We start from the raw sequence: 24,901 nt of genomic DNA, 5'->3' as shown, positions 1-24,901 counted from the left end.
AAGAAAAGACTAGGACTTTAGAGAAGAAGACCCAGGAGCTTATGAGGGCAGAGTTAAGAAGTAGTAATCATTCAAGGCAAATGGATAATATTAGATAGACTGAGATAGGTGAGTCACCTTTGTCAGAAGTTATGGCAATGCAGCGGCAAAAAGTCTGAGGAAGATCAGGGCTATAATTTCTTTTACACTTGGGACTTCCTTTCTTGGGAATGCCGAGCCTTGTAGGTAAATTGGCATTTCCTACCTTTCCATGGAGCCATTGTATGGAGGTTTTGCAGCTGGATAACCAAACTTTTCATCAGTTATACGTGATAAAACTTTGTAAGGTTCTTCGACTTGACACCAACTTGGTTTCAAATAATCTTTATTGAGTTCGATCGAGTCTTGACACACTCAATGTCTTAAGCAATAGTCATACAGAGAAATAAATGATATTACCCACTTTCGCACTGGATAGAAAACGTAACCTTCTTCAATTCTTTCCTTCTTGTCTCTCTACAAATTGTGAAGGAAAGCTAAAGAGCTTTATAGGGCTCTAGCCACACATAGCCATCCCTTAAAAGGAGTTGTTTTTCAGTTTCCTAACTGATCTGTTGATCATTATGTTGTTTGTGATATAGGCTACCCTCTCATCTGGGAGACCACTGACCCCTTATTCAGCATTCCTTGCTAACAAAAGACCTCTCCTTGCTGACAAAGATTTTTCTTGCTAAATGTCATCCATACCCTGAAGAATTCTGGGAAGAGCAACTTAACCATTTTATTATTTCTAGCTCCAGTACAAGTCTACAAGCTCTTTAAGGTTTTTGCTTCCTTTTCATTTATAATCATATGAGATTAAACTAAATCCTAATCCTATGTATATATGTATAAAAGAATAGGAGGTTATAAATTCGGCCGTGTAGCGCCCGTTGTTTCGGCGCTTCGCGACCTCCCGAAATTCTAAAATAGCGTCCGGGATGCACACGATGTGTGCCGGATGCCATCTTGGTAAAGGGTTTCACGCACGCGCAGATAACGAACACTGGCAGCATGTAAGGTAGGGAGAATATGCATTAGATCAGTGTGCAACGCTGATTTAAAGTAATAGATGCATTTTGGCATTTAACGCTCCACTCAACGCATTGTCTTAACCACGAACACCTGAACATGTCTTAGATGGCCTGGAGGACCCCAGTGCTATTTAAGGAGACCATGCAGGATTTACAGGTTAGTTGATGGATTATTGATTTTGGCTGGTGATGCATTCGTACCTGTTTTTGGAGGTCTTCTATACTTGAATACTAGGATGAGGAGACATAGCCTAACATTTCGAGCCAGGACTTGCAGGAGTGAAGTTAGGAAATGCTTCCACATGCAGAGACCGGTAGAAATTTGGAACTCTGTTCTGCAATTGGCAGTTAATGCTAGCTCAATTGTTAGTTAATGCTAGCTCAATTGTTAATTTTAAATTTGAGATTGGTAGATTTCTGTGAACCAAGGGTATTAAGGGATATTGGACTAAGACGGGTATATGGAGTTAGGTCACAGATCAACCATTATCTCATTGAATGGTGGAACAGGCTCAAGGGGCTAAATGCCACTGCCACTGCCACTTGCTGCCTCCTGATATGCGCTTCCTTCTCCTGCAAGAAAACGAGAAGTGTGTCGGTGAGTGTCCTGCAGGATGTTTGGGTGATGTGCCTGTCATGGTTGAATAGCTGCCATTGTGGGTGTGTGGCTTGCAACAGTGGTAATGTGTGAGGGTAAGAGGAAGCATCTGATTGGAAGAGTTTGTTGGTATGTGGGTGATGGGGGTGTACTGCGTGGAGCAGTGGATGATGCTAGTGGTGCAGTTGGTAGGCGATGCCACTTGACAGTTGACCTCACTCATGTTGACCACTCGTGTCAAAGCATTGAACTTCTTCCTGCACTACATCCATGTTCGTGGTGTTATGCGGCTGGCATTGACTGCGTCCCTTACTGCCTCCCACTGCCGCTTGAGCATATGTCTGGAGGGCCTCTTGCCCCCCTGCGGATATAGGATTCCCCTCCTTCTGTCCACCTCTTGCACCAAGGCCTCTAGTGCATCAGCAGCGAACCTTGGTACAAGCTCTCTCAGGCCTGGTACAAACTCAGATTGGTAGATTGGTGAGGTCTGGGATGCAGATTGGAGGATGTGGAATTTAGTGGTGTGCAATCTTTATTCAATGTTTTAACAGGACTCAACAGTTTGTAAACATAGGGATGGGGCCTGCATCTGTGATTTACGTGTGCGATGACTGATCTCCGTTCAGACTCTGTGCGGATCCATATCTTATTTTTTTGCAAATAAGAGGTGCAGCCTGCCTTTGAGGTGTGAGCAAATCACGGGATAATTAGGCCCCCCTGCTGGTGAGAAGTGCAAAGCTGGTACAAGGCCTGATTGCTGCGCTTCAATGAGGTAAGTGACCAGGCAGCACAAATGTCTCATGCTGCCTGCATCAGAACCACCGGGCGCGGGTTAATGCCTGCGCTTGGAATCATGCCATATTCAATATAACCCCCAGGGTATCATACAGCTCCAGAGAATGGAGCATTATCACAGGTGCATTGTGATTTGATAATTTTCTTACCTTCCCACCATTGAATTAACATTATATAAAATCCCCCACAACAAAATTGTACACAGTCATCATTCTGATTGGCAGTTATTAAATTCTACAAATAGGATTAATAGCCCTATTTTTGTTTTGTTTAAAAAAGAAAAATATGCTTCTGAATTTTTCTGTCATCAGTTTAGCCAGTGTGCTTTAGCTGAAGTAGGTTTGGTTGTCTGGCCTCATTCTTTACTTGTTCCTAGTAATAACTAAGATGTATATACATGTTAAATTCTACTCTCAGTGTACTTTATCTCTGACTGACTAGAAAAGAACAGGTATTTGATTGCACAGAGGAAATATTCATAAATTGTATGGTCTAATAAATAAAATTCATCATCTGTGGCAATTAAACTTCAAGTATTGTAAGTGATATTCACAGTACTGTCAATGGATCCTGTGTGAGATAAATGGTTTGGTGGGAAAATAGGGCATTGTCTTTGGAAAACCATAAATTATCAGAAACCTTCCATATTAGTGCACTGCAGAAAATGATATTTTCTCTAAGATGTTACTTTGCAGAAAGGTTATAAACTTATGTTGGTGATTTTAACTTGGCCCTTGTACAAACTCCTAGCAGTCAATTTTCACTTCTACTGCCTGGCATTAATGGGTAGTAATGGCCTCAAAATAGGGTCAGTAACTTTACCGACCCGTTAATGGCGATGAAGAGGCTGGCAACATCTTGAAAGGGGCCTACCACTGGGCACCAGAAGCTCAGACAGTAGGCAATCGACACGCTCCAGCCAATTCCACAGGTGAATGAGCCGAAGAGGCCCAGCCAAATGCTCCTCTGGTTGCCACAAAAGTAATCTGGGCCGCTCCCGCTCTGGGACCCCCGCCCTCCATGATCGTAACCCACACCACCTCCCCCCACCCCACCTCCACCCTCCCGGCACTTATCTTGCTCTTGCTGGAGATTGGAGCAGCCCGATGCATGGCAGTGGTCCAACTTCCTGCCTGTCTTATGGTAGTGAAAACTGATATGAACAGGTTGGACCAAGTAGTCATGGCGAGCTTTAAGTGACTTGGAGAATGTCTAAAGACAACCATGAGGGATGCAGATAACTGATAGCTGCCTGCTGTTCTCTTGATTTATGAGAACAGTTGGTATGGTGAGGAGATGTCATCTAGCAGTAGTATGTACGGAGAAGCATACAAGCAACAATTGTCATTTAAGTCAGCAGTGTTTTGTGCCATTATACAGTGACTGCACAAGCGGCTGATGATGTTGTTCTAAATGTAATGAGCAACTTCGTGACTCAAGCAAAAAAGATTACTGGGGACACTGATGCTGATACATCTAGTGAGCCATCTGAATCCCATGTCAGTCACCAGTTGGCTTATCTGTCACTCCCACTACCACTTCCTCAACAAAGGACCATTTAAGAGTAGAGCACAGCAGAAGATTTACAATGAAGTTTTCAACTTAAAATGAGTAAATACAACAGAAAAGCACATTGACATGTGCAGCAAATGCACTCACAAGAAATAATATTTCTTGCAGAAATATACCTTAATAAATCTTGCAGACTGTCATTCACTTATTCTGCAGAAAGCAAAGGATCAGTTATCTAACAGTAAAGCAAACTGAACATATTCAGTTCTTAGCAAATAAATAAACAGATAATGTAACCAGCAGTTCTGTGATTGTAAATATATCTGTTGGATTGTAATAGTGGTCAACTGCAGAGCTTATGAGAAGTGGGCAATGGGAGCTTCGTGCACCTGTCCTGCTGCAGTAGTATATTGTAAGGATCCTCTGATAGGTCCAAGCACCTAAATTTTTGCTTCAGTATCTCAAATTGCTTTTCAATGAAGACTGATTTGTCTAAATTGCTTCATTGAATTTGTTCTCTACTGGGTTATGGGGGGGTTGTTTAGCGGTTTCATCAGTTGTAGTTACGCTAGATATCCCATATCTTTGCAGAACTTGCCCTCCGACCTCGTTGCTTCAAAGAGCTATGTTACATTTCATTGCCTCAGAATGAAACCATCACTGATAGACCCTGAGAATTGTGCATTATATTCTAATGGGAATCACATGTTGTTTTACATTGATGGGACAAGAGTCCATCCTATTGAAGCATGCCTAAGAATCCTTGACACATACACAAATAGCTATGTGCATATAGTCAGTGATTCCCCATAATTTGAGAAAACCATCAATATAGTAAAACTATATTTACCAATTGTAGTCACTGCTGCACTGTATGTGGGTTGGCATGTGACAAAACAGGGCTTCAGTTCCTTCATTTATGGAGAAGTGGATGGCAAAGCAGCTGACCTTGTGATGTTACCTGTGGTATAAAAGTTGAGGGCAGTGGTGACCATCACTGCCACTGACAATGCAGTTGTCCCTGTAAGTCTTTGTGGACTAAATGGCTTGCCTCAACACAACCTTCCTGGTACTTCTAAGCCTACTCATACAGTCCACCTTTGTCATACCCAGGTAGCTGACTCTGGTGCAGTAGCTGTGTTGCCTGGATCAATTCCTATGCCCTCTGAATTCTCCGATTGCCATCTACTCCTGTTGTAGTAAGAAGCAGCCAACAATGGTAGTTGCACACACGGTGAGGGGCTGAAAATGGCTTTGTCATTATTAAATCTCAGCAAAAATAATGATCTAAACCAAAAGCCCATGTTCAATATGATTCTATTTCCTCTGTTTTCAAATAGGCCCAGTATTGTGGTATTTTTGCAAAAAGTTGTGCCCTTTGCTTAGTTGCTGCCAGCTCTGAATTTGAGTTTAGGACTTATTTGTTTTCTAGCATCACCCTGCCACACACACACACACACACACACACACACACACACACACACACGTTCCTCAAGATTGGCCTTTAACAAACAAATTTTCACTACTTTTTGTAAACACAGAACTGAGAAGAGCAGTACAAATAGGTGAGAAATCCAAAGGTTTTGCTCTGCTATTTACATACATATACGTTTTTTTGTCAAAATTAATGCTCTGGGGAAATTTTCCCCTCTATTCTATAACAAGAAAGTGAAACACAATCCCAGTTTGGTTGTGAAGTCATTTCAATTTTATATTAGTAGCCTTAATGCATAGGCAGTGAAACGAATCAGTTACAGAAGCGAGTGATTGGTGCAATGGGCACTGGGAGCCTACACACAAACTTTGCAGAATGCTCATTAGGCTCCCCACTGCTATTCAAATCAGAGGGCCACCCGACAATGCAGCTGGAATGCTTGAGCAGTGCTCAAGCCACACAGCAACAACAATTTCTTGCATTTATATAACGCTTTTAAGGTAGTAAAACCTCTCGAGGTGCTTCACAAGTGTGGTATCAGATGAAATTTGACACCGAGGCACATAAGGAGACATTAGGACTGGTGAAGAAAAGGTTCATCAAAGAGGTAGGTTTTAAGGAGCATCTTAAAGGAGGCCGAGGGACATTGAGAGGGAATTCCAGAGCATAGGGACCAGACAGCTGAAGACACGGCCGCCAATGGTGGGGCGAAGGAAATCGGGGCTGCACAAGAGGCCAAAATTGGAGGAATGCAGAGTTCTCGGTAGGGTTCTAGGGCTGGAGAAGGTTACAGAGATAAGGAGGGACAAGGCCATGGAGGGATTTGAACACAAGGAAAGGAATTTTAAATTTGTGGCATTGCTGGACCGGGAGCCAATGTAGGTCAGCAAGCACAGGGGTGATGGGTGAACAGAACTTGGTGCGAGTTAGGATACGGGCACCAGAGTTTTGAATGAGTTGAATTTTAAAGAGGGTGGAAGATGGGAGGCTGGCCAGGAGAACATTGGAATAGTCAAGTCTGGAGGTAACAAAATCGTGGATGAGTGTTTCAACAGTAGATTGGCTGAGGCAGGTGCGGAGATGGGCAATGTTACGGAGGTGGAAGTAGACGGTCTTGGTGAAGGAGCGGATATGTGGTCAGAAGCTCATCTCGGGGTCAAATAGGACGCCAAGGTTGCAAACAGTTTAGTTCACCCTCAGACAGTGGTCAGGGAGGGGGATGGAATTACTGGCTAGGAAACGGATTTTATGGTGGTGGCTGAAGGCAATGTCTTCAGATTTCCCAATATTTAATTGGAGGAAATTTCTGCTTTTCTAATACTGGATGCCGGATAAACAGCATGACTAATCATAATGTGACGATGCCGGTGATGGACTGGGGTTGACAATTGTAAACAATTTTACAACACCAAGTTATAGTCCAACAAATTTATTTTAAATTCCACAAGCTTTCGGAGGCTTCCTCCTTCCTCAGGTGAACGGTGTGGAAATGAAATTTTCGAATCCTTCGCATTTGAAAATCACAGAACAATGCCTGGTGATTACTGCCCGTCGCCAAGGCAATCACAGTGAGCAGACAGAAAGGTGTCACCTAAAAGGCCACCGAATATACAAACCCCCCAAAAAAAAAAGAGAGAGAAAGAAGGAAGACAGTCAATGACCCGTTATATTAAAAACAGATAACATTTGTTCGCTGGTGGGGTTACGTGTAGTGTGACATGTACCCAAGATCCCGGTTGAGGCCGTCCTCATGGGTGCGGAACTTGGCTATCAATTTCTGTTCGACGATTTTGCGTTGTCGTGTGTCTCGAAGGCCGCCTTGGAGTACGCTTACCCGAAGGTCGGTGGCTGAATGTCCATGACTGCTGAAGTGTTCCCCGACAGGGAGAGAACCCTCCTGTTTGGCGATTGTTGCGCGGTGTCCGTTCATCCGTTGTCGCAGCGTCTGCATGGTCTCGCCAATGTACCATGCTCTGGGGCATCCTTTCCTGCAACGTATGAGGTAGACAACGTTGGCCGAGTCACAGGAGTATGAACCGTGCACCTGGTGGGTGGTGTCCTCTTGTGTGATGGTGGTATCTGTGTCGATGATCTGGCATGTCTTGCAGAGGTTACCGTGAGAACCTCTCTGGATACATCGAGGGCATCCTGAAACCCATCGTGCAGGGAACCCCCAGCTTCTGTCGCGACACTACAGACTTTCTACAAAAACTCAGTACCCACGGACCTGTTGAACCAGGAACACTTCTCACCACGATGGACGTCTCGGCACTATACACCAGTATCCCCCACGATGTCGGCATCGCTGCGACAGCATCAATACTCAACACCAACAACCGCCAATCTCCAGTCGCCATCCTACAACTCATCCGCTTCATCCTGGATCACAATGTCTTCACCTTCAATAACCAGTTCTTTACCCAAACACACGGAACAGCCATGGGGGCCAAATTCGCACCCCAATACTAATCATAGGCAGTGGAAGGATCGAGAGAGGTGGTGGTGAGGTCGAGCTGGGTGTCGTCAGCGTACATATGGAATCTGACGTTGTGTTTTCGAACGATGTCGTCAAGGGGCAACATATAGATGAGAAAAAGGAGGGGGCGAATTCCAGAGGTAACTGTGCGGGAGCGGGAAGAGGAGCCATTTCAGGCTATGACTGAATGGATAAGAATGGAACTAGGTGAGTGCAGTCAACAAAGGAGAGGTATTGGAGGAGGATGGAAATGGTCAAGCATGTCAAAGGCTGCTGACAGGTTGAGAAGGATGTGGAGGGATAGTGCACCATGGCCACAGTCACATAGAATGTCATTTGTGACTTTACTAAGGGCCATTTCAGTGCTGCGGCACTGTGATCGAGAACCCACTTGGAATAGATTCTGGTGGGCTTTGCCACCCCTGTCTCTGTGAATGTAACCTCCCTGCCCCAGAAAATTGTCCATTATTGAATGTCCAGCCAGCAGCCCTCATTGGCTGCTGGCGCCCAAATTCTGTGCCTAGTGTTCTCAGCAGATCATCAGTGACACATTCTTAGAGCCTGAAAATTATGTAAATGAGCTCATTATCCAGCAAGGTCAGTTTTTTCATGCACAGGTGCACGTAGTGCCTGGACACTGTCAGCAGCATAGTGTGAGGGTCCCATAATGTATACTGCAAATGCCGTTACAGTCAGAATGATGAGTTAAAGTAGGTTGTCCTTTTGTGCAAGTATGAGCTGTGATGTATTTAAGAGCGATAATAGCAATCTCTGGAGAAATAATTATGTTCACAGACAACTGGGTGGCTGTAAATAGCTGATTGATGTTCTTATTTGGTGGAAAATATAACAAAAGGCTAAATTAAAGAAAAGACGTGTCAAAAAGATAGTCTGATGAGATCCAGGTTCAATCCACCACATTGCTGAGTTCCTGATCATAGCACATGTTGTGAGGAGATGGCCAATGGAGGCTGAATGCCTCTCAGAAATAAGTGATTGGTTCAGAGTGAAATTGATAGAGGCCTGGAGCAGGTTATCTGTGAGTCTCCTGTACTTAACCACGAGGCAACCCATTTCTTCCACTGTTTCTGTCCAAAGCAAGATATTTGACTCCAATTGGGGTATCATCCTGCCTTACAGACAGGATATCTGTAACAGACTTATCTTGTCTCTGGATTGTTTTCATTATGAAAGGCATTTTTTCCTAACTTATAACCTCCTATCAGGAGGACTGGTGGACTGTCTTTAGTCTGGCTCATACCTTCCAACGTGGGTGGCCCTACCAGGAGCTAGGCTCCTGTTGAGGTCATAGAATCATAGAAAGGTTACAGCCCGGATTGAGGCTATTTGGCCCATCAAGTCCGCGCCGGGTCTATGCAAGAGAAATCCAACTAGTCCCACTCCCCCGACCTATCCCCGTAGCCCTGCAAATTGTTTCATTTCAAGTACTTATCCAGTTCCCTTTTGAAGGCCATGATTGAATCTGCCTCCACCACCCCCTCAGGCAGTGCATTCCAGATCACAACCACTCACTGTGTAAAAAGATTTTTCCGCATGTCACCTTAGCCTCCTTTGCCAATCACTTTAAATTTAGTCCTCTGATTCTTGACCCTTCTTCCTAATGGGAACAGTTTCTCTATCTACTCTGCCTAGACCCTTCATGGTTTTGAATACCTCTATCAAATCTCCTCGCAACCATCTCTGTTCCAAGGAGAATAATCCCAGCTTCTCCAGTCTATCCACGTAACTGAAGTCCCTCATCCCTGGAATCATTCTATTAAATCTCTTCTGCACCCTCTCTCAAGCCTTCACATCATTTCTAAAGTGCGGTGCCCAGAATTGGACACAATATTCCAGTTGTGGTCAAACCAGTGTTTTATAAAGGTACATCACGACTTCCCTACTTCTGTACTCTATGCCTCTACTTATAAAGCCCAGGATCCCTTATGCTTTTTTAACCGCTTTCTCAACCTGCCCTGCCACCTTCAACAATTTGTGCACATATACCCCAGATCTCCCTGCTCCTGTACCCCTTTTAGAGTTGTGCCCTCCAGTTTATATTGCCTCTCCTCGTTCTTCCTACCGAAATGGATCATTTCACCTGCCACGTGTCCGCCCATTCCACCAGCCTGTCTATATCCTCTTGAAGTCTATCACTATCCTCCTTACTGTTCACTACCCTTCCAAGTTTTGCGTCATCTACTAATTTGGAAATTGTGCCCTGTACACCCAAGTCCAAGTCATTAATATATATCAAGAAAAGCGGTGGTCCCAGTACCGCCCCTGGGGAACACCAATGTACACCTCCCTCCAGTCCGAAAAACAACCGTTCACTACTCTCTGTTTCCTGTCACTTAGCCAATTCTGTATCCATGTTGCTACTGCCCCCTTTATTCCATGATAAGCCTACCATGCAGCACTTTTTCAAACGCCTTTTTAAATTCCATATACACCACATCAACAGCATTGCCCTCATCTACCCTCTCTGTTATCTCACCAAAATACTCTGTCAGGTTAGTTAATCACGATTTGTCTTTAACAAATCCATGCTGGCTTCCCCGAATCAATCCACACTTGTCCAAGTGTTAATTCTGTCCAGGAATATCATTCCTAAAAGTTTCCCCACCACTGAGGTTAAACTGACTGGTCTAGGAGCATGCAAACCTTCCACCACATCAAGGTGCAGTCACTAGGTAAGGAGTCTCCTTGACCCTACCCTCTTGGCCACAGGAGCCACATGGCTTGGGGATACTTCAGGGGGGAAAATTGGATTGCAAAAACTGAAGAGACAATTTTCAAAAAAAAACTACTTCATAATAACTGGAGTTTGATTCCAATCAATGCTCTGCTACCTTAAATAATTGTGTCCAAATTGGTCACTCAAGGTATGCTCACATTCAAACTCTAAATTACAATATTATCTCTTTAGTATTTAATTGGTCTAGATTTTCCTGTCGAATGTAACGGTGAGGCTAATGGCGCTCGCCGTTATGGGACTGGGAAGGAACATAGGAACAGGATTAGGCCATTTAGCCCCTCCAGCCTGTTCCGCCATTTAATGAGATTATGGCTGATCTGTGACCCAACTCCATATATCCACCTTAGCCCCATATCCTTTATTTATGCGTAAATGGTACAGCATTTTAAGGTAAGGGGCAGATGCGCGATTAAACTCAAATATCAAAAAGTTGCTGTCGGAGTATCACCGCTCTGCCGATAGTTTCGCGAAAATGACATCTCACTGTCTGCCTCACCATTGAAATGCATTGAATGGCGTGAAGTTGCTGTATTTGCATGGTCGATACAAACTAAACTCGCCACAGAAAGTTAAGACTTGTCCATTCAGTCCAAGTACCCTTTTTACAACGTGATAAGTGTTAAACTGCCAAACAACTGGCACTGAAAATGAACTATTGCAAGTGTGGAGTCTCATTCCTTCAGGTTTTAATTGTTGGAAATTTTAAAAATGTCAAATTTAAAATTAAATGTTTTTTTACCATTGTCTTTTTTTCTCTCTCTTAATCCAGTCTTTCTTTCCCTCTCTTTATTTCTGTACCTGATTTGACATTGAATTCACCCATTCTAATTTACACTTCCTTCTCAGTCCTTGCGCTGTTTATTTCACAATCCTTCAATCTGATTGGTTAAGGAGATATACCCAGTTGCTTGTCCTGTTCACTCAGGTCCCAGATGCTCTGTTTCCCTCACTGTGATGTTATCAGCTCGCACTTTCAGCAACTTGCCATGCAAAAAATGTATTAATGTGCGAGGGAAAGTCTAACTAATGACAGAGGCTGTTAGTTTCCTTCCTACAGCAAAATCTGGCCCATTAGCTTTGCTACTAATTTTCATTCTTTAAAGATATCATAATTTATCTATTTGGAACTTAAAATCGAATGATGGCGTATTTGGTCTGGTTGCACCTTATCTGTCCCAAGCCCATTGACCGTAAAGCCAGATTGAATCATTAATAACTATTACCCTGTAGAAATCAATGATTAGATGAAAACTTGAATCATCTTCAAGTTTCCATTCCAAAAAAAAGTCATATTTTGCTATTTTTAAATTTAAATCTGAGCGGAGTTTCCCAGAGACCATGTAAATAAAGCAATTTTTATTTACTGGTCCAACTAGTCAAACCAAATTCAAATGAGTTTGATTTGTGGGTGAAGGCCATGATTGATGCTTGATCCAGCAGAATCCAACACAATCCATCAGGCTCACTTCATATTCTTCAGCAGTAGCGATTGAGACATAAACAAAACCACTTTCGCAAAAATTTATTGGATCATTTTACTGCTGTCTCCAAATTACTGTGAAAAATCAAATTTAATATTGCTGTCTTCTTCTGTCAAAAGGTGTGCAGGCATGCCAGATGCTGTTTGATATATGTTTGTGAAGAGGTTGAAAAATTAATTAGCATCTGTTAAATAGACCCAAAGTTAATTTCACAACAAACAGAACTTAGTGTTTTATTGCCACAATATTCTATGAAATGTTTCACATTTGAAGGGAACAAATAAATATAATTGTATTTTGCTACATCTATATATTCATAACTCCAGTTGCATGGGAAAAGGGCAGGTTATCTGGTTCTTGCATCTATGAAAGTGTTGCTGGTCATCCTTAAAGCTGTCCTGCTACCAAGGGAGAGAAATGGCTGGAGGAAGTTAACAACGCAGAAGGACTCCATTCCAGGATTCAGCTTTGGACCTCCTGCAGAGAAGGATGGTCTTTTTGGAGTTGAGGAACATCCCCTAGGAAATGTTGACACCATAGCAGGCTGGATGGAAGTGGCTGAAAGAATCAATGCTGTTTCACCTGTGCACTGATCCTGGGAGAAAGAATATTGATTGTTTCTGAAAGGTTACCAAGGCAAGTGTGCTCACATTTTGCTTAATCTTACAATGCATCTTAATGGCACTTTACTGTAAGCTTGGTGGAACATCACAGAGGAAAAATGCATCATCTTTCTGTGTTTAAGAGTAAGAGGAAGTGTGAGAGGAGACTGATGGTCAACTTAAAGTGAAATAGAAAGGGCGTTTATGAGTACAAGAGGTAAAAGGATAGTTAAAGAAGGGGTGGGATCACTTGGAGCTGAAGGGTTGTAATTATGAGTGAAGGAATGGTAAAGATGAGTATGTATTTGGTATTTTTTTTTAAAACAGGCAAAAGTGAAGTAAGACTGTAAAAATATCTCTGGAGGATTTAGAAAAGCCCCTGCTGGAGATCAATCCTAAAAAGAGTACTCTATTTAAAAAAAAAGTTAATGGGACTAAAAATAGAAAAGGCACCAGGCCCACAACATGAACTCCACAATGCTGAAGACAGTTGGGGTTGGGGTTATAGTGGAGGCAATAGTCATTACCTTCCAAAAATCTTTGAAAATAGGAATTGTGCCAAAGGATTGGAGGGTGGAAAATGTTGCACCTTGGTTCAGAAAAGGGTAAGCCAGGAAATTATAGGTGAATTAGTCTTAAGCTTCATTGTGGGCAAACCTCGAGTTCACAATTTGGAATAAAATTAGTGAATACTTAGAATGTCATGGGAGAATCAAGAATATACATAGAGAATGTGGTGAATGTTGTTTATTTGGATTTTCAGAAGTTGTTTTATAAAGTGCCACAGAAGAGACTTGTTAATAAATTTAAGGCAACAAAAACATATTGCATCTTTAAAGTAGTAAACGTCCCAAGCTACTTCACAGACATGTGCACAAAAGGATGCTAAACCGAAAAAGGAAAGTTTAGAGGGGTGGCAAAAGGTGAGCCTTATCGAAGGTCTTGAATGGGCATTGAGCTGGCAAACACAGCACATTCAACGACTTTTGAGAGGAAAGGAATGTTGGAGATGGGGCGATATTTTTTTCAAGGACATGGGTCAAGGGTGGGTTTTTTTTTTGAAGAGGGGTGTGGTGGTGGCAGTTTTAAAATGGAGAGGAAGAGAAGTTGGGTAACCAGAAATTTAGTGGGAATGGAGTTGAGGGAGCAAGAGATCGGTCTCATGGGAAAGATTTTCAAAGATTTGGAAATATATCGCCGTTGGGTCAAAATCCTGGAACTCCTGACCTAACAGCACTGTGGGAGAACCTTCACCACACGGACTGCAGCGGTTCAAGAAGGCGGCTCACCACCACCTTCTCAAGGGCAATTAGGGATGGGCAATGAATGCTGGCCTTGCCAGTGACGCCCACATCCCATGAACGAATTTTTAAAAAAAAGCTTGGAAAGGAAGAAAGTAGTGAGAGTTATGTGTTCAGGGCAGGCATAAGGTGATTGGGGGAGGATTAGTTTAAGTGGCAAGGGAAAGGAAGGGGCGATTAGTGGAGATAGCTGAACAGATATTCTCAATCTTGTAATGAAAAAAAATCCAAGAGCTTCACACACTTGGCGATAGGGGAGGCAGGGGAGAAGGCCAGTCAGTTTAACCTGGGTGGTGGGGAAACTTTTAGAAACGATTATCCAGGACAGAATTAGCAGTCACTTGGACAAGTTGGATTGATTAGGGAAAACCAGCACAGATTTGTTAAAGGCAAATCGTGTTTAACTAACTTGATTGAGTTTTTTGATGAGGTAATAGAGGGTAGATAAGGACAATGCAATTGATGTGGTGTACATGGACTTTCAAAAGACGTTTGATAAAGTGCTGCATGGCAGGCTTATCATCAAGATTGCGGACCATGGAATAAAGGGGGCAGTAGCAACATGGACGCAGAATTGGGTAAGGGACAGGAAGCAGAGAGTAGTGGTGAATGATTATTTTTCGGACTGGAGGGAGGTGTGCAGTGATGTTTCCCAGGGGTCAGTGCTGGGACCACTGCTTTTCTTTCATATATATTAATGACTTGGACTTGGGTGTACAGGGCACAATTTCCAAATTTGCAGATGACACAAAACTTGGAAGGGTAGTAAACTGTGAGGATAGTAATAGACTTCAAGAAGACTTCAAGAGGCTGGTGGCATGGGCGGACACATGGCGGATGAAATTTAATGCAGAAAAATGTGAAGTGATGGGAAGAACGAGGAGAGGCAATATAAACTAGAGGGCACAACTCTAAAAGGGGTACAGGAACAGGGAGATCTGAAGGTATATGTGCACAAATTGTTGAAGGTGGCAGGGCAGGTTGAGAAAGCGGTTGAAAAAGCATATGGGATCCTGGGCTTTATAAATAGAGGCATAAAGTACAAAAGTATGGAAGTCATGATGAACCTTCATAAAACAATGGTTCGGCCACAACTGGAGTATTGTGTCCAGTTCTGGGCACCACACTTTAGAAAAGATCTGAAGGCCTTAGAAAGGGTGCAGAAAAGATTTACTTGAATAATTCCAGGGATGAGGGACATTAGTTACGTGGATAGACTGGAGAAGCTGGGTTTGTCTTCCTTGAAACAGAGACTGTTGCGAGGAGATTTGATAGAGGTATTCAAAATCTGAATGCCCACTACTTAAGAAGCAGTCATGACACTTTCATCATGTGACAACGTACTGTACCAGTTTTGATGACTCAGTAATGTATCAGGATGGCTGGTTGGTGATCAGAGTTTTCCCTAATTGTTTATATTGATTTTTACTCGTTTACGCTGGCTTTTAGATTCCTGAGAATGTTAATAAGATTCTCTAGAAACTTCAGTACAACTCGCCTATGGGGAAACTGGCGTAAATTTTGGCAAAACTTGATTGTTACACCATTTCAGGAAATTCCGGACCTATATTTTTCTCAACATTGAACTCCGTCTCTCTTATTTTTGCCCACTCACTTACTCTATTAATGTTCCTATGTAATTTCCTGCTCCCATCTACGCCACTTACTGTGCCTCTTAACTTCGTGTCATCTGCAAACTTGGATGTACAATTCTCTATTCCTTCATCCAAGTCATTAATATATATGGTGAAAACTGATGTCCCAGTGCAGATCCCTGAGGAACACAACTTGTTAATATCACACCAATCAGAGAATGTTCCCTGATCTCTATTCTTTGTCTGCTACCTCCCAACCAATTACCAATCCATATCACAAGGTTACCTCCAATTCCGTGCGGTTTAATTTTTGCTTATCATCTCTTGCACAAAGCTTTATCAAATGCCTTCTGGAAGTCCATATAGACAACATCCATAGACATTACCAGATTAGTCAGACATGGCCTACCCATCACAAATCCATAGTGATTCATACTTGTCCAAATGCTCAGTCACTCTATCTCTGATGATAGATTCCAGTAACTTTCCCACATTTGATGTTAAACTGATGGTTCTGTCTTATCCTGGTTTCTCCCTCACTCCCTTCTTAAATAATGGAGTGACATTTGCAATTTTCCAATTCAAAGGCAGAATTCTTGAATCTAGAGAGCTTTGCAAAATTATGACTAATGCATCTGCAGTTTCCTCACCTATTTCTTTTAATACTCTGGGGTGGAAACCATCAGGTCCTAGAGATTTGCCTATCTTAAGTCCCATTACTTTTTACTTACCTGAGGTACACTGCATCCCATTTAGGATATACATACGATTAAGTTTTGGTTCTATGAGTCATCGGCCTGCCTATGAAAGCTACATTTTCTAATGAACAAATGTGAAGGGTTAATGGATAAATCTTTAATTGTATCAGTAATCAGTAAGTGAAAATCGCATTGAGGAGGCAACTAAAAATGCCAACAAAATACCAAAATTTTTGCAAAATGAAAATTTAGCTAAAATAAGAACCAAACTTGGAATTCTACATATTGCAATGGTTTCTTTCTTACCTCCAGTCTGGAAAAAGGTTGAGTCAGGCCTCCAAAATCCTACTCTGGTACAAGCAGTGTCCAGATCACACTATCCAGCACTGATGAGCAATAGAAGTGATCAGAAGGTTGGAGTACATTTCTAATATGCAATTTAATGTTCTAATTTTGCACCATATAATGTGTGGCCTTCAGTGTTTGAGATTGTTGATATGACTCTGCCAGGGATGAAACAGGAAAAGGGTAGAAATTACTGCCAGGAGGTCTCATCCTACAAATGCTTATGATGTTCATAACAAATTCCCCTTTTAATAAAAGTGTTACTCTATTTAATATCTTACTATGAATGCATGAAGCATTCAAATAACATCACCAGCAGTAATTTTACATCCTGTACTCCTGTAAAATCAATTTCCTTATCTTTATTGTTAATCATTTCAATTGCCAACTACATTATTGAGACCCTTTGTGTTAGTGACAAGGTTGACATGTAAATTTTGAACAACTATTGCTCGTTGTACAAGGAGTTTAATTTGAGCAACCTAGATATATAAAGAAGTATGCACTTCTTCAGTTGTTTCATATTTTCATATGCATAAAACTGATATGTACCTAGTTGCCTTGCAATGTTATAAAGGGGCACGGTGACTGGTTATTATTTTCAATTATACTTCAGTTGTCCGAGAGCTGTGTAAACACGAGAAGAGCCGTGGCCTGCAGGGCTACGGACCAAATGCGGGAAAGTGGGATTAGGCTGGGTGGCTCGTTTCTCAACCGGCGCGGACATGATGGGCCAAATGGCCTCCTTCTGTGCCATAAATTTTCTATGATTCTATTAAACGCGTGGCACCGATAATGGAATAGGTTTTGTTAAAGCTATACTGAAATAAAAAGTGTGAACATATATATCAATTACATTTCAATCTTAAAGCAGATCTGTATTCCAATTTTACTCTAATGTCATTATGAGAAGAATAGATTCCAGATACAGATCAATCTTTCATAGTAAGGGCACAATCCTCAAATTATTTCCACCCTCTCTGCAAATGGCCCACTCCTAAATGAAATATGGAATAAATGTTAACACAGGCAAAGGCAATCTGTCAATGTTGAAACTGCATATATCAATGTTTTATTCTATCTAGTCTAAAATTAAAAAAACCCTCCCAAATTGCCACATACAGGTAGCTACTCTGTGCTTAGTCAGCATAAATAGTCGCATTGATAAAACTTAGATTCACAAATAGTTGCTGATATTTTCGCTCTGGTGTTATCAAATTTGTCTCCTTTTTTATTTCTGAGGTATATCTGCTCACTGGAGGCTCCATCAACTACTTTCACAGTCATTCAGAATACTATCTCCATTCACTGATCAGACTTCTAAGGGTTATTATTAAACTGAAATAAGACCTTTACATGGGAATCAATAGATTGGTTTAAAAAAAAGCTCATGGCTTAATGCAGCCATATTTGTGCACTGTTCAAATTCAGATGTAATTGAAAATTATTTGTGATAAAGCGCCATTCAGTTTTATTCATATATACTGTGCAGAAATACAAACAAAGCCCTGAATCAAAATGATTGCGGTAAGCACTTTGCAAACATCTTTGCATGAGCAGTCCTGGTTCATACAAATAAGGTTTTTATTTTGCATAATAATGGTGTGCATGATATTGACATTTTCATTGATGTGATAGCAATACAATTATTTGATTACTGAGTGTTACATTCTTATATAGTCCAATTATAAATTTAGCTCAAAGTCTATTAAATATTTGAAAATATTGCATTTTGTTTACAAATCACTAATATTTTTACAATTGGTGATATTTAGCAATATTAGTATAAATATTTGACAGTTATTTAAATGTTAAATATTAAAATCAATTTTCACAATACATATTCTACCCTCAGTCTAAGGTTCTCAGCCATAACACAATTTTATAGAGCTATTAATGGTAGCTCACAGCTTTTCATTTTACATGGGGACATTAACTATAGCATGCAGTTCATTATAACATGCAAATGCTGGGGTCTCAAGAGCAACATTGTAATTAAGGCAGATTTTATAACGCATTTCAAAGTCAGTACCAATAAGAATAAACATGTCTGCCTGCCCAAACTCTTTACTAGTATTTAGCTGTGGTGTTTAGTTTAACCGACTTGTTGACTTTCAACAAGTCTAGCAGTTTCCAGTCTTTCCCCATTACTTCTAACTATAATTGGAAGATGTTTAAGTGAGAGAAATATTTTAATTCAGATTATTGGTGACTGTTATATTTTAATTGCTGTTGTTATTGAATTATTCCAGCCTCGAATCCTGTTGTTATAACGTTTAGGTGTTGTAAATATGGTAAAACAAAATGTCGTTTGAACAAGGAAAGATTCACTTAATTAGAAACCAAGTCGTAAATGTATATATAAACTGAGAGAGGTTTAAATTCACTTCAGTTGCACTAGAATGAGCTCAGTGCAATTTTTAAGTAGTAACTTTGAATGGTTATTTAGTGCCCTATAAAACAAGACTATACCCTTGTTGACCTTTGATGTAAAATGTGACAAAGGTTTTATATCTAATGAAAACAATTTTACGGTAAAGTATTGTACTATCTCTGTAAAGTCTAAAACATTACTTAAGACTGAAATATTCCTCTCTACATAGCTTTAAATGCTATAGTTCAAGCCTGTAAATATTAAAACTTTATTGTGCTAGCCTTGTTTGTCACATAAGCATTTGTGCTTGATTAGAAAGAGAAGTGTATGTGGATTAAAAAGTATTTTTAAACTAGCTGGAAAAAAAGATCTTGAAATTCCTCATGATCACACCCAATGGTGGCCTCCAATGCTGAACCCGCTGGAGTTTGCGGGGTCAGTGGGAGGTCACCTCATTTACATGGGCCAGGTGGGCACAAGCACCACCAGAGAACCAGTCCTGTCCCATGTTCATTGAAACTCTGGCTTTTATTATGCAATTGGGGAGGAAGGTGCCTGGAACCCCAGCAGCTCCAGCAACATTTCCTTTGTTCCGCTGGGGACTATGTACACCCTTGTAGAGGCCGGTACCCCTCCCACTCACTTGGAGTCCTGGCCACTTCTACATCATCGCTGGGTTCCCAACCGAGACTCAGGAGCAGGCAGTCCCCGCTCTGACCCATCATTTGCCTTGTCAGGGAATGATGGAAGTTCTGCCCATTACAAGGCACTGAGGAAATCCCCAGAAACAGCAGATACCCGGCACCAATGTGTCTGCCATTTTTCCTGGAGCTTCTGCCAGTCTCCCACCACAGTCGAGGTAGAAGACCAACTGAACCCCAGCAGAATTTCAAGACCAAAATGCTTTAAAATTAGCAGGGTTTTGTTGTTCCTACTCTCTACAAAGTTTAGGTATTGAATATGTACTATGCAAGGACAAAATGTATGGAAAGGAAAGGACTTGGGTTTATATAGTGCATTTCATTAACTCAGGAAGTACCATAGCACTTTACAACCAATGAAGCAATTTTGAAATGTAGTCACTGTTTAAATGTAGGAAACGAGGCAGCCAAATATGTAGATTTATGTTTGGCCAAAACAATTTAAAAGGAATATGAGGTTGGTGTGATGACAAATCTATGTTATTAGAAGTTTTGCGTAGTATGTCTAACATTGGAGTGAGCCTGTATTGTTGGTTCACATTACACCACAGATCAATCAGGTCTCAACATTAGTCCATGCTGATTACATGACTACACAAACTGCACAAAAACACATAAGGTAGCCATTTTTTGTTTTCTACTTTTAAAATTAGAAAGTTAATAATTATCGATTTTTAACATTCTTTTTTTTTTCTCCTGTATTTCCAAGTTCTGACGCACTCTACTGCACCTGACCCAAATCTCCACTCCCCACCGCCCCCACCCCCAACCCCGAGCAAGGCCACATACTGGGGGCCCACTCCTACCCAGCCTCTCTTCCTTGGCCTGGTCCAAATAAAAACCTCAACGCAGCCTTTCCGACATGCTTAACTAATTCTGATATGACCTCTGTACCTGACCTGACGACACCCAACACAGCATCTTTCTGCCCACTTGACCCTGTAGTGGTGGTTTCCCATCCAGCCGATCCTGAATGGTGTGAATTGTAGTGGCCAGCATCCCTGTGTTTCTAGCCCAACATTATTTTTACGCTATCTGTTCTCTCTTTTCCTAATCCCAGGGTGCGTAAGGCCTAGAACATAAGAACATAAGAACATAAGAAATTGGAGCAGGAGTAGGCCAATCGGCCCCTCGAGCCTGCTCCGCCATTCAATAAGATCATGGCTGATCTGATCCCAACCACAAATCTAAAGAACACAAGAAGTCGGAGCAGGACCCGGCCACATAGCCCCTGGGCCCTCTCCGCCACCCACAGGGCATTGACCGATCCGAACTCAGCTTCATGTCCAATTTCCTGCCCGCTCCCCATAACCCCTAATTCCCTTTACTTCTAGGAAACTGTCTATTTCTGTTTTAAATTTATCTAATGATGTAGCTTCCACAGCTTCCTGGGGCAGCAAATTCCACAGACCTACCACCCTCTGAGTGAAGAAGTTTCTCCTCATCTCAGTTTTGAAAGAGCAGCCCCTTATTCTAAGAATATTCCCCCCTAGTTCTAGTTTCACCCATCTTTGGGAACATCCTTACTGCATCCACCCGATCAAGACCCTTCACAATCTTATATGTTTCAATAAGATCGCCTCTCATTCTTCTGAACTCCAATGAGTAGAGTCCCAATCTACTCAACCTCTCCTCATATGTCCGCCCCCTCATCCCCGGTAGAGTCCTATAAGTTTCTCCTGTGGGGCCTTCTTGACTTCACAGTTGGACTGCTGTGCACTTGGACCTGAGGACGAGTCTGAATGATGGACCATCGCAAAATGTAAGGGCTGATCTCAAGTTACCAAAGACCAAGTGTTTCTGTATAGAAAAGCAAAACTATTTATAAACATGAAAGTGAGTGTATATCAGTTTGAATGCGAGTGTCAAATTCTGTCTGATAACGCTCCTGTGAAGCACCTTGGGACATTTTTATTACGTTAAAAGCGCTATATCAATTCAAGTTATTGTTGTGTGAATAGGTTAGTGTTGCAAATGTGTTTGAGTGTGAGTTTATGTATGTACATCAGTGGGCATTTGTGAGTGCCCCAATCCCTTGCCATGTTTTAGCCCCTATTCCCTCCTTCATACTCAGAGAGATTTTATTATTCCTGCAGCAACCATAGGCTCAAAACCTGGAATCTGGCTCCAGCTGTATGGGAGGTGGATAACAGAGAGAGATGAAAAACACTTAGAAAGAGGTATGCAGATAGAAGAGCGAAACTGCATGAGGCACACAGAGAACTTGGGGAAAGAAAGATCTATTCAAACCAAGAGAGAAAGCGCGATCAGAGAAAACAATAATAATGTGAGGGCCATACCGATAAAAAGACACACAGCAAAAGACAAACAGTGCGAAAGAAATCTAGAGTGGAGGACTAGCAGGAACACAATAGGAACAGAGTCACCATTTTTTCAGTGAGGATCACCATGGAAAATCAATTAGTTTAAGAACAATCAACAATAAATAATTTAATGAAATTATTTAGAAAATGATTTTTTGATTGCATGCAAGTATTAGTTTGTAAAATTCCCTTTCAGTTAGCAACATCAATATGTTATTTAATTATGCTGATAACTAATTTTCATCGAAAAGTTAACAAAGTGTGACAAAATAAAATCAATGGCCCAGAAATTGCTGGAGTGGGGCATTTCGCGTCAATTGCAATGAATTGGATTTTTTTACCTTACCCTTTTGATAGTATTGTTTTTGCATAGCAAATTTCTGGAAATGCAAATTGATAACAGTGTGGTGAGGTCAACAGGACATCTGGGACATCATGAACGTCAACCGAATGGTCGATCTCCTTAACCCATGAAATTTAAGGACACAAAGATAGAGAGTAAATGACAGAGAAGAAAATTGGGTGAATTAGAGTCAAATTAGATACAGAAAAAGAAATAGGGGGAAAAGAAAAAAGTGGATTAAGAGAGAGAAAAAAGAGAAAGGAAAAGTAAGATTTTTTTTTAAATGTTAATTTTAGTAAACGTCTAGAAACAATTTATTACCTGCGGGAGTGATACTCCACAGTTTCATTGCTCCCTTTCTGGGCCTCCAGGGTTGAGTGGCATGTCAGGACCACAAATCACATCATTAACAGGATTATTGTGACATGAAATAGCAGCCCTAAATGGCTGGGCGAGATTCATTCGTTTTTATGCGCAAATCCAACAATTTCTTGACACTCGATGAATGTCAATAGGGAGGTAGACGGCGAGATTCTGTTTTTGCAAGGCTAATGGCAGGAGCAGTGCAAATCACCCAGCAATTTGTGGTGATTCGCAACTCATGGTGTATCGCTCCCTCACCACAAACGGCTGAGTATTTTACGCACTAATAATGGCGGGTGCCATGAAGTCGCCAATATTTTTCTTGCAATTTCTGGGCCAATTTCACAAATTGTTTTTATGATTTCATGACAAAGATATTTTCCATTTGGAGTAAAAAGTTAAAACATGCAAAGGCAGTGAATAAAAAAAACACATCTTTCTAAACAGATTGATTTACAAAGATTGATGACGGACTATCTAATGGGAAGAATTCACAATTGAAAATTAGTGGCAGCAGAACTTTGTTCCTTTTCTGACTAGTTGGTTGAAAGTTAATGAACATGAATTTAATGTTGATAGAACAATGCCTATGGTAACTATTCCTGATAAGCTGAGCAATTACAGGGGTCTTATTTTATGTGTCTTGTGAAATAACAACAGCTCTGCTCAAACAAATTACAGGCAATAAAAATAAATAGATGAAATCTTCAAAGTCCTGCAGGCTTTATCTGCTATATTACTGTAAGCTTATCCTCTGAATTCACTGTTGTTAATACAACAATTCAATCTTTTTTTCTGCCAAGTTTGTCTCAAATTAATTAAGAGAAAATAAGTTAGTTGTGAACAAATAATCATTAAGACTAAGGGAATGCATTCTGAAGCCTTTGAGCAAAGTAGCATCAATTTGATAAAGTTAGCATTTTCACATTCTTCGGCAAAATAGTATTCTCCTTGTTCAATTCCCATCTGCCCTTATTCGACACAGCAAAAGTCTAATATTTGTCAGAGTAACTGGCCTTCACTCACACAAACCTATTGAAGCTTAAGCAAAATGCCTTTTGCCACAGAGAAAATAATGCATTTGAACTTTTTTGCCTAGAACTGTTTGGGAGAAATTGGCCATATATCTCAACAAATAATGATGTCCAGGAGTTTGCTTCTTTTATTCAGTGGAATTAAATAAATATTGAAGAATTCTGTCAGGGACCTGTGTGTGGGTGCAGGGGTTTCTGGTGCTTTCAGTAAAGCACAGAATCATCATTAAGTGAGAAAATTGTTTTACCAATGTCTGATGATAAAAATAACACATGTAGATGCATTTCCTGTCCATTACAACACACTTAATGTCACAATAAATTTAGGTAAATTTATTCTAAGCACATTTCTTGATTGACTCAAATGCAAATTTATTATAACAATCGTTTTAAAAAGAATGGTAGCAGCAGCTTGTAATGTACAAAGAAATTCCCTCACAAATAGAAAATATCTAACACAGAAATCAAAGTGTCTGCAATTATGCTTTAAAAAATTAACATTAGCAATCATACTTAGAGAAAAAAATCCCCGCATTAAATTCTGGGTTCTGCCTCGAGCAATTTGATGTCACAGTTCTCAAACCAAATAATTAATCACTGATTGACCCAAGGCTCTGTTTACTTAACAATTAAACTTCTGTAGCTCCACCTTACCAGCAGAATAATATCTTCTGTGTTACATGGAATAGCACTCCATTCCTCATGAAACAACAATTCATCCAAATTACCATGAGTAATGTCCCAGGAAATCCTTTAGTATTTGTGTTTCATATATGCATGTATTTTGTTCATCACACTTTGAAAGTCACACTCCAAATGTTACATGTTGTTACCAATGCAATCAGTGTAATACAATACAATGGAAGTGTATCGTTTCTCATGTAATAGGATTTCTGAATATTTGTTCTTCCAAATGATTTCAAAACAAGCTGGAACATGAACTTTTTGAGTAAACGTCAAAACTATTTTCAACTTATTTTATTATATCAGAGTCTAGTGCAGAAAGAGAGAAGGGGAGCAATAAAGAATCAGAAGATAATTAACAGCATTTTTGCTTTACATTATTTATACTTAGAATACTGAAAAAAAATTGCTTGCCTAAAAATATAATTGT

Source organism: Heptranchias perlo, chromosome 14, assembly GCF_035084215.1.
Source record: "Heptranchias perlo isolate sHepPer1 chromosome 14, sHepPer1.hap1, whole genome shotgun sequence".
Classification (NCBI taxonomy): Eukaryota; Metazoa; Chordata; class Chondrichthyes; order Hexanchiformes; family Hexanchidae; genus Heptranchias; species Heptranchias perlo.
This window is presented reverse-complemented; position numbering follows the sequence as displayed.